The sequence below is a fragment of the Saccopteryx leptura genome, chromosome 10 (assembly GCF_036850995.1).
Source record: "Saccopteryx leptura isolate mSacLep1 chromosome 10, mSacLep1_pri_phased_curated, whole genome shotgun sequence".
NCBI classification, from domain to species: Eukaryota; Metazoa; Chordata; class Mammalia; order Chiroptera; family Emballonuridae; genus Saccopteryx; species Saccopteryx leptura.
This window is the reverse complement of record NC_089512.1, coordinates 37,135,413-37,148,802: the sequence shown is the minus strand read 5'-3', so window position 1 is coordinate 37,148,802 and position 13,390 is coordinate 37,135,413. Positions and strand designations below refer to the sequence as shown.

At 43.3% G+C, this 13,390-nt stretch overlaps 1 protein-coding gene across 6 annotated transcripts in view; it reads right to left on the bottom strand.

Moving 5' to 3' along the window:
- Positions 1-13,390, bottom strand: part of TMEM108 (transmembrane protein 108) — a 325,910-nt gene that overhangs the window by 138,857 nt on the left and 173,663 nt on the right. The window lies entirely within an intron of this gene.

Below are 13,390 nucleotides of genomic sequence, written 5' to 3'. Positions count from 1 at the left end.
TATTTTGCTCTATACTGCAGGCTATCTCAAGAATTGAATGCTTGACAGGCTGTCTTGTTTCATTAGTTACCCTTCCACCTAGAGTTTTAAGCTTAGAGCCAAGATCTCAGATGGATGACTTAGTTGACATCCAAGATTCATGTTTCCCTCCTCTAGCACATACTTGTTCCTGGGAAGTGGCTGCACAGCCGCAGACACTATTTCCCAGTTCCCTTGCATCTAGATGGAGCCATATGACTAGATCTAGCTACTGGGATGGAAGCAGAAATTTGTGTGTGTTACTTCTAGGCAGAGGAGGACATTTATCTCCTTTCTGTGATAGTCCTGGAGGCCAGCATCGAAGATAGTGGGGTCATAAGATGGGAGAAGCCTGGGTTTCTGACCATATCTTGGAAGAAAGCCACCCAACAAGAAACATTCACTTGGGAACTTGGAATGAATAAGAAACAAACCTTTTTTATGTTAACCCACTGTGATCGCAGAATTGTTAGTTATAAAAGACGACGCATACTGACTAAAATAATGAATATCTGTTGGTTGGTTGTATGAAATTCCTTTAGAAAGAAGAAACCCTATCTTTATGCATTATATTCTCTGTAGTGCCTTCGAAGTAAGTGCTTAATAAATATCCACAAAAATTTGCTTTGGAAAAAGATAATTTTTAGTATTTTCAGGGAGTTTCAGAGTTTTAAGATTTTACTTGTTTGCTCTTTTTTCCCCTTCCTTTTAGTGAGAGAGATAGACAGACAGGGACAGATAGGACAGAAGAAAGATGACAAGCATCAATTTGTTGTTGCGGTACTTTATAGTTGTTCATTGAATGCTTTCTCATATGTGCCTTGACCGGGGGCTCTAGCTGAGCCAATGACCCCTTGCTCAATCCAGCAACCTTGGGCTTCAAGCAGTGACCCTTGGGCTCAAGCCAGAGATGATGAGGTCATGTCTATGATCCCCACTCAAGCCAGCGACCCCATGCTCAAGCTGATGAGTCCTTGTTCAAACCAGATAAGCCTGTGCTCAAGCTGGCGACCTCAGGGTTCTGAACCTGGGTCCTCACTGTCCCAGGCCAACACTCTATCCACTGTGCCACCGCCTGGTCAGGCTATTTGTTTGCTTTTTAAGGAATACATCCAGGATCTGGCACAGTGTCTGGCACATAGTAGACACTGAAATATTTGTTGAATAAATAAAACTAGTGCATATCTTAGCCTATTAATTCCATTCAGTGCCTGTTTGGTTACAGAGCTGGATATGGTCTGACTCAGACCCTAGGCAGCCTACCAACCCATCGAACATGACAGCAGGACTACACAAATCAAAGACGAGACCTGGAATAAAGTAAAACAAACAAATAAAAATTCAAGGGATTCTTGTTTCAGTGATATAATACAGGTGGGGCAAAAGTAGCTTTATAGTTATTCATATGAAAAAATAATACAATAATTAATAAATAAAAGCACAAGAATAAATTCTGTTTTTGTGTAGTCACAACTATAAACCTACTCTTGCCCAACCTTTATATGATTTTAGGCAAGTGGCTCTATGCCAAAAAATTCTGCTTTGAGAGATGAGATAGGCAAGAGGAAAAAATACAGGGATAAATTAAAGAATAGAGAATTTAAAAAAGTGTCCCCATCTCTACAGTTAGAGAGCATAATGTTTTAAATCATTTTATACTTGCTATTCAGCATAATTTCTAGTGTAGAGTGAAAGTTCCCCACCACATTGGGTCTGAATATCCTGATTATTTGGCTTTTTTTTTTTTTTGTATTTTTCTGAAGCTGGAAACGGGGAGAGACAGTCAGACAGACTCCCGCATGCGCCCGACCGGGATCCACCCGGCACGCCCACCAGGGGGTGATGATCTGTCCCTCTGGGGCGTCGCTTTGTTGCGACCAGAGCCACTCTAGCGCCTGAGGCAGAGGCCACAGAGCCATCCCCAGCGCCCGGGCCATCTTTGCTCCAATGGAGCCTTGGCTGCGGGAGGGGAAGAGAGAGACAGAGAGGAAGGAGAGGGGGAGGGGTGGAGAAGCAGATGGGCGCTTCTCCTGTATGCCCTGGCCGGGAATCGAACCCCGGACTTCTGCACGCCAGGCTGACGTTCTACCACTGAGCCAACCGGCCAGGGCTACCGATTATTTGGCATTTTATAATTTTCAAATATCCCGCAAAACCCTGTTAATTCAGTCTCTGCCAACTGCACAAGTAGTCTTGTTAATACTGAGAATATACAGGCGGGACAAAAGTAAAACATTTGAACTGTTGACGTTTACTTGAAACCTATGTATTTTTATTGGCCAATGTCACCCCCTTAAATTTAATTCCTTAAACCCTCATTCACTGTTGGTGGGAATGTAAAGTAGTACAACCATTATGGAAGAAAGTATGGTGGTTCCTCAAAAAATTAAGAATAGAACTGCTATATGACCCAGCAATCCCTCTATGGGTATATACCCCCAAAACTCAAAAACATTGGTACGTAAAGACACATGCAGCCCCATGTTCATTGCAGCATTGTTCACAATGGCCAAGACATGGAAACAACCAAAAACCCTTCAATAGAGGATTGGATAAAGAAGATGTGGTACATATATACTATGAAATACTACTCAGCCATAAGAAATGATGACATCGGATCATTTACAACAACATGGATGGACCTTGATAACATTATACTGAGTGAAATAAACAGAAAAAACTAAGAACTGTATGATTCCATACATAGGTGAGACACAAAATTGAGATTCATGGACATAGATAAGAGTGCAGTGGTTACCAGGGGGAGGGGAAGAGAAGGGAGGGAGAGGTGGGGGAGGGGAGGGGCATAAAGAAAACCAAATAAAAGGTGATGGAGGACGATTTGACTTTGGGTGATGGGTATACAACATAATCGAATGTCAACATGATCTGGAAATGTTTTCTCTAAATCTATGTGCTCTAGTTGACCAATGTCACCCTGTTAAAATTAATTTTCTAAATAAATTTTTTTTTAATTCCTTAAAAAAAACAGACACATAGATCAATGGAATAGAATAAGAGAACAATAATAAATTTTTAAAAAAGGTTTACAGATTTGAGTACGTGAAACAGTTTATTCTTGTTTATTTTCCATATGAACAACTGTAAACCTACTGTGCCTACTCCTCTGACACATTACAAATCTATAATCTAGCATCATCCTAGCTAGAACTAAGACAGAGTACTATATTTTTGATTATCGGATGTAACACTACTGACACTCCAAGAAAGTATACTTTTTGAAGCTTAAAAATACATATAATCCCTATCTTACCATACATAGTGACAAACTCAAAATGGATTAAAGACTAGAACATGAAGCCTGAAACCAAAAAAAAAACTCTAAAAGAAAAAATAGGGAAAAGTCTCCTTGATATCAATCTTGGCAATAATTTTTTTTTAACTTTTATTTATTTATTTATTTTTTACAGAGACAAAGAGTGAGTCAGAGAGAGGGATAGACAGGGACAGACAGACAGGAATGGAGAGAGATGAGAAGAATCAATCATTAGTTTTTCCATTGCGCGTTGCAACACCTTAGTTGTTCATTGATTGCTTTCTCATATGTGCCTTGACCGTGGGCCTTCAGCAGACCGAGTAACCCCTTGCTTGAGCCAGCGACCTTGGGTCCAAGCTGGTGAGCTTTGCTCAAACCAGATGAGTCTGCACTCAAGCTGGCGACCTCGGGGTCTCGAACCTGGGTCCTTCCGCATCCCAGTCTGACGCTCTATCCACTGCGCCACCTCCTGGTCAGGCAATTTTTTTAAAAATTAGATACCAACAGGGAAGGCAACAAAAGCAAAAATATACAAAGTGGGATTACATCAAATTAAAAGGCACATAGCAAAGGAAACCATCAACAAAATGAAAGGGCAATATACAATGGGAGAAAATAGTTGTAAGTCATAGATCTGAAAAGGGGCTGTTATCCAATGTATATTAAGATATCAGACAATAGCAAAAAAAAAAAAAAATTGGGCAAAGGAAGTGAATACATATTATCTCATAGAAAATATACAAGTCAACAGGTACATGAAAAAGTGCTCAACATCATTAATCACGGGGAAAATACAGTGGTGGCGCAGTGGATAAAGCATCGACCTGGAACGCTGAGGTCGCTGGTTCAAAACCCTGGGCTTGCCTGGCCAAGGCATATATGGGAGTTGATGCTTCCTGCTCCTTCCCCCTTCTCTCTCTAAAAATGAATAAATAAATTTAAAAAAAATTTTAAAAAGATTTAAAAAAAAAAGAAAGAAAATACAAATCAAAACCATAATGAAATACCACCTCATGCCTGTTAGAATGACTATCACAGAAAAAGACAAGAGATAAATGCTGGAGAGGACGTGAAGAGGAGGAAACCATGGGCACTGTTGGTGGGAATGTAAATGGGTATAGCCACTAGGAACCTTTTTCTAATTCCTTGTACTCCTTTATCAGCATTTTTAAATTCTGTCACTTTGAGACCCTAAGCTTCGTCAAAATATTTTTATCACTTCTCTTCTGGACTCCCTCACTGGACCATATTATTCAGATTTGAAATGAGAAATCAGACTTAGAAAGCAAAACATATTTTTTCACTGGTCCCATGACCATATCTTGCACTTTTTTCTTTTGTAAATACTGAAGAAAAATGGTCTGTGGGGAACGGGCTTGGCAGTAAGGCACAGCAGCCCCAGAGCAATGAACCAGTGACGTGTGCAAGAACCAAGACTGGGCAGGAGGCGGACCTGCAGGGAACTGCCCGGCTACACACAGTGCTGCTGTTGAAAACTTGGGCAGTCCAACGGGGTGAATAGTAACTACCCGGCCTTCATCTGGACAGGTACCGAAAGCTTCCCTGTGGAGCTTAGACAATACCGAAAGATTCCAGACCAAGTCAGCTTCCTGGTCACAGCTCTAGGTGACCAGTTTGTCGAGGGCAGGACCTCAGTGCTGAGGACTTAGGGAAAACAGAACCCCGTTAGTTAACTAGGGAAAGACGCTGCTGGGTGCTCAGCAGGCAACCCTGAGATGGAGTCCGGCAGGGTTCTCATGTCCACAGGACACTGGAGTGTTAGGGGCAGAAACAAAGGCTGAGGTCTGAGGTGGGGTTGGGGAGGCCCTCAGAGAAAGCAGCGGGGCATGTGGGCACAGGTGGCCGCTATAGGACCCAGGAGGTGACAGTAGAGCATCAGCTTACATCCTTCATGCTCAAGTATTCCTTCCTTTCGTTTTCCTGCTACAACTCCTTCAAAGCTTTTCTATAAGTAACCACAGCGTGAGAGAAACAGTTAAAGACTACCATGCCCTGCCTTTCACTGCACTGATGCTGCCCAATAACTCAGCATATTTATTTACTTCCTCTGATGCACAATGGGGCTGTCCCATGACTGTCTGTTTCGTCTCATCAGCTCGAATGAGGCTTAAGTTCCGTGACTAGAATATCAGACTCAACACAAATTGCAATGTTTCACTTGGCACTGTGAGGGAGATGTCACAGTCACCCATGCTTCCTGTCCGGCCTTCTCCACCTCTACCCTCCCGCATGCAGCTGGTACTCAGAACGAACACCTGGATGAGGGGGAAGACCACCAGCCCCTGAAACATCTCATCATCTGGTAGCCTCGTCAGCAGCCGCACAAGGGTACAGCTTTCAAACAGCAGCGGGGGTGGGAGCAGCGTTTTCTGAGGGCTAAAGACAAGTTTAATTCAAGAAGCAAGCAGGGTGTATACTGGGAGCCAGATTTCTTTTCCCATTCTTTTTCACAGTTGCTATAATAATCTAAGACTTCTAAAAATACAGCCATAAGGATGGAACAACTAGAGCTTGGTACCTAAAAAAAATAATGAACTACAGATTTGTCGGCTTATAAAAGGAATGGCCCGTTGCCTTATGGGTTGTAACATTCTCCCCCTCCTCCAGTTATTCCCCAGCCAGTAACTGTCCTGGGAGCCAAGACCTCTCTACACCCTGGTACAGATGCAGGAGTGGGGGTGGGAGGACAAAAATACCAACCACCAAGGCTGCTAAAACAAGATGAGGCATATTGATTGCAAGGGAAAGGGTGAATGAGTTCACTGACTGAAGCATGGCATTTCAGATGAGGAAACACTTCACGAAGTAAAAAAGGCTTATTTTCACCAGTCTCCTCTGGTTGTAGTGCTGGCTAAGGGGACTGATCACTGCCTCACTCCAGCTTTGGAACAAATTAAAATGTACATAGAAAAATCAGAAGTTGTATCAAATTCATCTTTATTACTAGTTATGTTGGATTCAAGAACATGGTTTGACCTGTGTCTTCTTACTCTACCTCAGTGGTTCTCAAAGTGTGTGCCAGGGCGCACTGGTGCACCCTAGAAGATTTCCAGGTGCACCCTATGGTATTCCAGAAAAATATGTGCCTGTTGGGGACCAAAAAACCAACAGGGTTTTTGGAGTTTAGATTTTGGGGGGACAGAGGTGTGGGGAATTGGCTGTAAGCTGATAGTCTGCCCAACCCCCCACCTCACTTGCCTGATTAGGTTGCAAAAGGCTGTTAAGCTGTGGTGCTGGATTGTTTACACTACCCCCCATGTTCCCCAGAAAGACTGGAGGCAAGTTTCTTCTATCCTTTGGTGTAAAGTTAAGATGATATGTATGGTGGGGGTTTTCTGCACCCAACACAAGTAAGAGTAAGAAGAGAGGAATTCTTCAATGTATTGATGAGGAAATGAAAGTTTGCCTTTCAAATATATGCCCAAACATTGAAGAAATCGCTAGGACACATCAGACTCATGTTTCTCATAAACACAAGAATGAAAAAACAACACATTCGTGCTGGAACCTGCCGAATTTACTAAATCTTACTAAGAATGTATTTATATATATAAAAAGATAACTATTTTGTCATTTTAAAAATTTTAACCCCTCTTTTTTATGAATTCTAGAAAGCATAACTCAAAAAATGTAACATAAAATGTTTTTTAATGTCAGAATAAATTTAATTTTGCTGTATTTATTTTGTTTAATTACCATAAAACCACGCTTAGACTTTATATTTTTTCTTTAATATTTAACTTAATTATAACATATTTCTCAGAAATTTGTATATAGTGTGCCTACAATTATTTGTACAATTTTAAATGCGGCCTGACTTCAAAAAGTTTGAGAACCACTGCTCTATCCTATAACATACTATCTTATTTTCACCTTTTGTGATTATACCTGTCTTCTTGATCATACCATAAGCTTCCAGAGAACAGAGATTATGCCTTACATCTCTCCATATCCCCAGAATTTTCCACAGAGCCATATATGTAGCAGGCTCTGTCTGATAAAGGATCACGATTAACCACGTTTGTTCTCTGGTGTCTGGGTGAAGTCTGGGAGCTCATGTCTTTTCATTCCCAGTGCCTAGCACAATGCCTGGCACGCAGTAGATCCTTTAAAAAAGTCAGCTGAAAGATCATGAAAACAGAAGGGTCTCCCCTGGGCTTGTAGAGAGGAATGTGAAGTAGGGATATCTCCTTAGAATTCTGTTCTTGATAGCTTGTTCAATGGGAAGCACTCTACTTACAAATTGTTTGTGATTTAAGAATTTGAGACAGTTTTCACCGTGACAAATTTTAGCTTTTGTCCACTCGTCAGGCACACTGGCTGTCTTGGCCATCTGTGTCCTGGATGTCTCAATTAGAGTTACTCTGCTAATGTTCTTAGCAAAGAAGAACTGTCATTTGGTAATTCACTTAGAGCCATGACAAAAGCCTGTGGCATCCAATGTTTCAGAGCGTAACATAGCCTTGTTTTTTTCCCCCAAGGGATACACACACCATGAAACAGACTCCTTTACAGCTGCTGGTATGACGAGCTCACAGCATTTCTACGCCTCCTGGAAAAGTTCAGGAAAACTGAGAGTATCACATGTGCCCCCTATACCATTAAGCTCCCTAGTAACCAAGGAGCATGTGGTGCAGCCAGGCCGAAGTTGAGCAGAGATCAGGACAGGATGGCACAGGGGGGGTGGGGAGGACTGTGCACCTCTTCTGAGGGGTGGTGCTCCTTAGTTCAGGGCTTTGCAGGGGGCTGAGAAAAAGTGTTCCTGCACGGATAAATGCTGGGTGCCTCCATGGGGTGTGTGTGAGACAGCTGACCAGTCACAGCCAGCTGGGTGAGCAGCTCTGTCTATAGAATCTGGTTTGCGGAGCCCCGAGGGCTCCAGGAGCCTGCCAATACTAGTTTTGAGAGAGGCCCATGTGTGCGCCCAGTTCTGTGTTCACATGTGAACTCCATGTGCTCAGAATCCCATGTACTGTGAGAACCCCTGACCTTGCCCTTCTAAAACATATCAGAATAAACAACTTGACTCTCCAGGTTTTACAAGGATTCACCAACATGATGGCCAGCAAAGTGGTAGAGGCACAGGCCCTGGTGCTCTGTCTCCATGGGCCCCCTGTCCCAGGCTCTGTACCACAGGGCTGATGGACGGCAGGAGGGCAGGGAACTTCAAAACCAATAGCCTGATGCACCCAGTGTGGACCTAGGCCCCACCAGCCATGTGTGGCACAAGCACTTGAAATGTTGCTAGCAGGATCGAAAACCTGAATCTTACATTTTTATTTAATTTTATTTCACATGTAAAAACTAATGATTAGATTAATTAAAAAATTTGAGTTTGTGGATTTTTCAACTGTAAGTTTTTGAAATCTAAATGCCAATCAAGAATTTCTGACAAAAATTCAGTGTCCACACTGAGATGGGCTGTAAATATAAATTATACACAGGATTTCAAAGACCTGATATAAAAAAAGAAAGCAAAATACCTCATTAATAATTTTTATATATTGATCACATGTTGAAATGACAATGGTTTAGATATACTGGGTTAAATAAAATATACTATTCAAATTAATTACACCTATTTATTTTCACTTTTTATAATGTGGGTACTAAAAAAAAAAATCTTAAATGTTGGTTTGTGTGGTACGCCTAGGGGACAGCGCTGATCTAGACCACAATCCAGGCCTCTGTACGTGGAGTCTCACGTGGCCAGAGGCCTGCCCAAGAAACCTGCCCATCGCTCTCTCGTCCAGGTCACTCCACTTCAGCACCATGTTTTCTGGGGTCTCCCATGTGCTGGGCACTGCTCTAGGCTGGGAAAACAGCCTGATGGTTCTTAGCTGGCATTCCAATGAGAGTTGTAGGCAATAAGACACAAAGAGAAGAAAGAACATCAGCCCACTTTAAGTAGTGTGTGGAATTTAAAGTATGGTCATGGGATGGAGCAGGGCTGGGTGGTGAGGAAGCTGCTGGGAGGTCATGGGCTGTGCTCTGGACAGCAGGGAGCCAGTCATGTCAGGTCAGGAGGGGTGGCCTGTCAAAGGCTCCAAGTGAGGAATACATTGGAATATTCAAGGAAGGAAAAGGAAATCAGTGTGACTGGAGAATGAGCCTCAGTCCTCACATCAACCAGGCTTAGATCTTGGGCAGGTCCCTTCTTAGGATGGCATCAGTTTCTTCATCTGTGAAATGGATGGCAATGACTGAAGGATCTTCCCTTCAGCTTTAAAAGGATATGCTTCTATGACTCATCTGAATAGTCTAAGGAATTAAAATCCTGTCCTGGGTCCTGGCTGCTGGCTCAGTGGTAGAGCGTCGGCCTGGTGCGTGGAAGTCCTAGGTTCGATTCCCAGTTAGGGCACAGAGGAGAAGCACCCATCTGCTTCTCCACCCCCTTCCCCTTCTCTATGTCTCTCTCTCTCCCGTCCTACAGCTATTGCTAATTCAAGTAAGTTGGCCATAGACGCTGAGGATGGCACCATGGTCTTGCCTTAGGTGCTAAAATAGCTCAGTTGCCGAGCAATGGAGCAACAGCCCCAGATAGGCAGAGCATTGCCCTCTAGTGAGCTTGCCGGGTGGATCTCGGTCAGGGCGCATGCAGGAGTCTGTCTCTTTTCCTCCCCTCCTCTCACTTAATAATTAAAAAAAAAAATTGTCCTGGAAAATGAAGGAAAGAGGAAGCAAATCAAAACATCCTGACCTCTAATCTCTTTCAGGGTTTAGCAATCTGATGCCTCCTTCTCCTCTCCCCTCCCCTTCTTTTAAGAAAATGAAAATTATGTGACCTCTGGCCAGCACCTTCTCACAGAGCAGCCCAGAACAAACTCCTAAGCGCCCTGCTGCACCCACAGAACGTTTTCCTCTAAAGCCCAGACCAGCCTCCTCGCAGGAGCAGCACGTCCTGCACAAACACTGCCCACCTTCCTCTGGAATCAGACTATAGTTCCCTCAGACAGCTACAACTTCCTAGTTTTCAGAACATTTTATTTTTGAAGTATTCACTGACTGGGGAAATCTGGGTTCTCAGACTGGCAATGACTCTGCCAAAGCTCCGCCTGTGGAAAAACATTTCTACTGAGACCACATCCATAAGAGTCATGTCTCTAGGGAAAGAATAAAATACCTGGTTACATCCATTTATCATCACAATTTAATACTGCGCAAGAGAAGCCCATGGGGCCACATGGGGGGGGTTTCAATGACGTCTGTAACTGAGGGGCCACGTGAAGGACGGCTTGGTGATCAGCCTTCCACAGGTCAGCCCGAACTCCAGCCCTCAGCTAGAACGCCACACTGGTTCTCAAAGAATCATACGGAGAAAGGGGGCTGGTTGGGAAAGGAAGGAGATGTAATCGTTTGTATTTGCAGTATGACACCTGAGAATGAGAACAAGGTCCTAAAAACAAAAGAGAGAGATGAGCTTTTCAGTCCAGAGAAAATGGTAGGTTTTGTTTAATCTGCATAAGAGTTGTTGACTTATGCAAATTAAACAATTACAACTTAAAATGTAAAAGACATGAAACCAACATCACATCTTTAAGCACCCAGTATGCCTAAACTTCCTGGGTTAATGTCATGTTTCAAAGCGCTACTTCCTCAATTGTTCTGGGTCAATGACTTATCCTTCAGAACCAAAGAGACGTGTTCTCCCTAGAGAACCTTTGCAAATCTTTTCATAACGGAAAAAAAAAGTCCAGTCTCAAATTCTTGATTTGCAAAAGAATTATCCAGAGTAAACTAAGAAAGAAACACTCATATAAAATGAAGGCCCAGTGCAGTGACTAGCCAGAGCCAAGGCCACTCCGGGGCTTCCCTTGGATTTCTCTCCCTAGCCCATCCATTCTTCGTGCCCTTCTCATCCTTAACCCAGAGTAAAACCTCACTGCCAGTGTATGCTGAAGAATAGCACGAAGCTTCAAGTTCTAACGGTTCCGAGCCCTACAGCAATGTGATTCTGATGGCTGCGTCCTTGATATCTATCCACTTTCGTCCTCAGTCACCCTGGTTTTGTTCCAAGATCCACTTCAGCACCAGGCAGCTCAAGTGATTCAAGGAAGCTGAAAGCATCTCTTGACCAAAACTATCCCTTCATAAGTCTAAGATAGTGATTCCCAAAGTGTGGTCCCTGGACCGAAGCCTCAGCATTGCTGGGGATTTAGAAAGGCAAATGATTGTCCCATCCTGTATCTACCGAATTAGAAACTCTGGGGGTAGGGCCCAGCAATCTGCATTTAAACAAGCCATCCAGGTGGTCCGGCCGGATGATTAAGTTTACAGACACTGCTCTGAGCCAGTGGCTCTCAGCACTTGTGAACGTAAGAATCATCGGATGCTCAGGCCCCACACTCCCCGCCCTCTTCCCCAAAGACTCTGATTTAGCTGATCTGGGTTGGGGTCTGGCCAGGCAAGGGGATTTGCTAACAGCTCTCCAGGCGATTCTAATGTACAGGAAGCTTTGATAAATATTGGTGAAAGCCAATCTAAAAAACTAAATTGCACTGTCAATGAAATGGAGGTTTCCATTCCCATAACACCAACTGAAGACCAAACACGTCATCACCGTTAGGACAGCCGGTGGCGGCATCAGGAGGGAGCTGCAGGCTGATGAAGCGCTCTCTGCTACTTACTGGAGAGGGCTCCTTCATTCTAAGAGCAGTCATTAACAGCCTCAGGAGCGATAGATTTGCAAGAGGAGGTGGACAGGCAGTCCAGCAGCTGTTTGGCAGTGGAAGCCTCCTCAATTGTTAGGTTTTTAATGGAAAAGGGTGAAAATCATTTGGAAAAGAATTTGTGGTCAGCCAGGATAGGAACACAAGCAACCTCAATCCAGAACCCGAGCCCCTCCCCCTGGCTGCCACACTGTCTCTGAATGAAGGTTAGGACCAGGCAGCACACAAGGCAAGCGAAGGCACCGTCCACGACAGGGAGGAGGAAACGAAGACCCCTCCCTTCATATGTGTACACCATGCAGTGTCTTTACGACTGCCTGTAACATCTGAAAGAACCTACATTTCTGTAATCAACAACTGTTTAGACCTAAATATCATGTCCGTTACTAGTTATAACAAATCTTCCTCCTTAACCTCAGGGAAAATTTCCTCTCACTTATCAGAAGAAACAAACCATGAAGACAGACTACAGGAGCCCACTTCAGTTAGTGACAGCCAGCCACTCTCTCTCCAGCTTCCGAAGGGAAGTTTCCTGGTAACAAAGGACCTTCCTGGGGTGGGAGCTATGAATACAGATGGGTTTGCTGAAACTTGGTTCTAAAGGAGAATGCCGTGGCAGGAACCCAGGGACTACATAATCCAGTAAGCCTTAATCCATCCTAGTAATTCTGCATTTTATCCATATATGTGTTTCCGCATTGTAAGATGTAACTGATGGTTGTGATAGTTTTATAGTTCAAGTAGCATTTCTTCTTCTCTTTCTCAGTGGCTCATAAAGCAACAGTGTATGTTACAATGAATGAAGTTATAGACTTGATGAATTATGGTAATTACATTAAAGATGTATTGCATCCCACTATGATTCAGTTTGGAGATCGGGGAATGAATGAAATGGAGTCCCTACGCCCAAGCAGCTGGAAGACGGGAAAACAAGTGCCTGTATATGCAGAGCTAGTATCTTGTTGTGCCGGTGTGTGTGTGTATGAGGGGCGGGGCGGGAAGTGAAGGACATACAGGAGAGCAGTGGTGAGAGATGAGGCAGAAAAGTTCATCTGGGACCAGACCACTAAACAGACCTGAATGCTAACCTAAGGAATTTAGACTTTATCCTTTAGGTCAATAGCTCTCAATTTGGTCTTATGATCCCTTATACTCTTAATTATTGAGGACCACAAAGAGCCTTTGTTTATATAGCTTATATCTGCTAATGTTTACTGTATTAAAATTAAAGCTGAGAAACAAAAGATATTAATTCATTAAAAAATAATAATCTCATTACATGTTGACAAATAACATTTTTTGTGTATGTGTGTGACAGGGAGAGGGACAGAGACAGACAGAAAGAAAGGGAAACAGATGAGAAGCATCAATTCTTTGTTGTGGCACCTTAGTTGTTCATTGACTG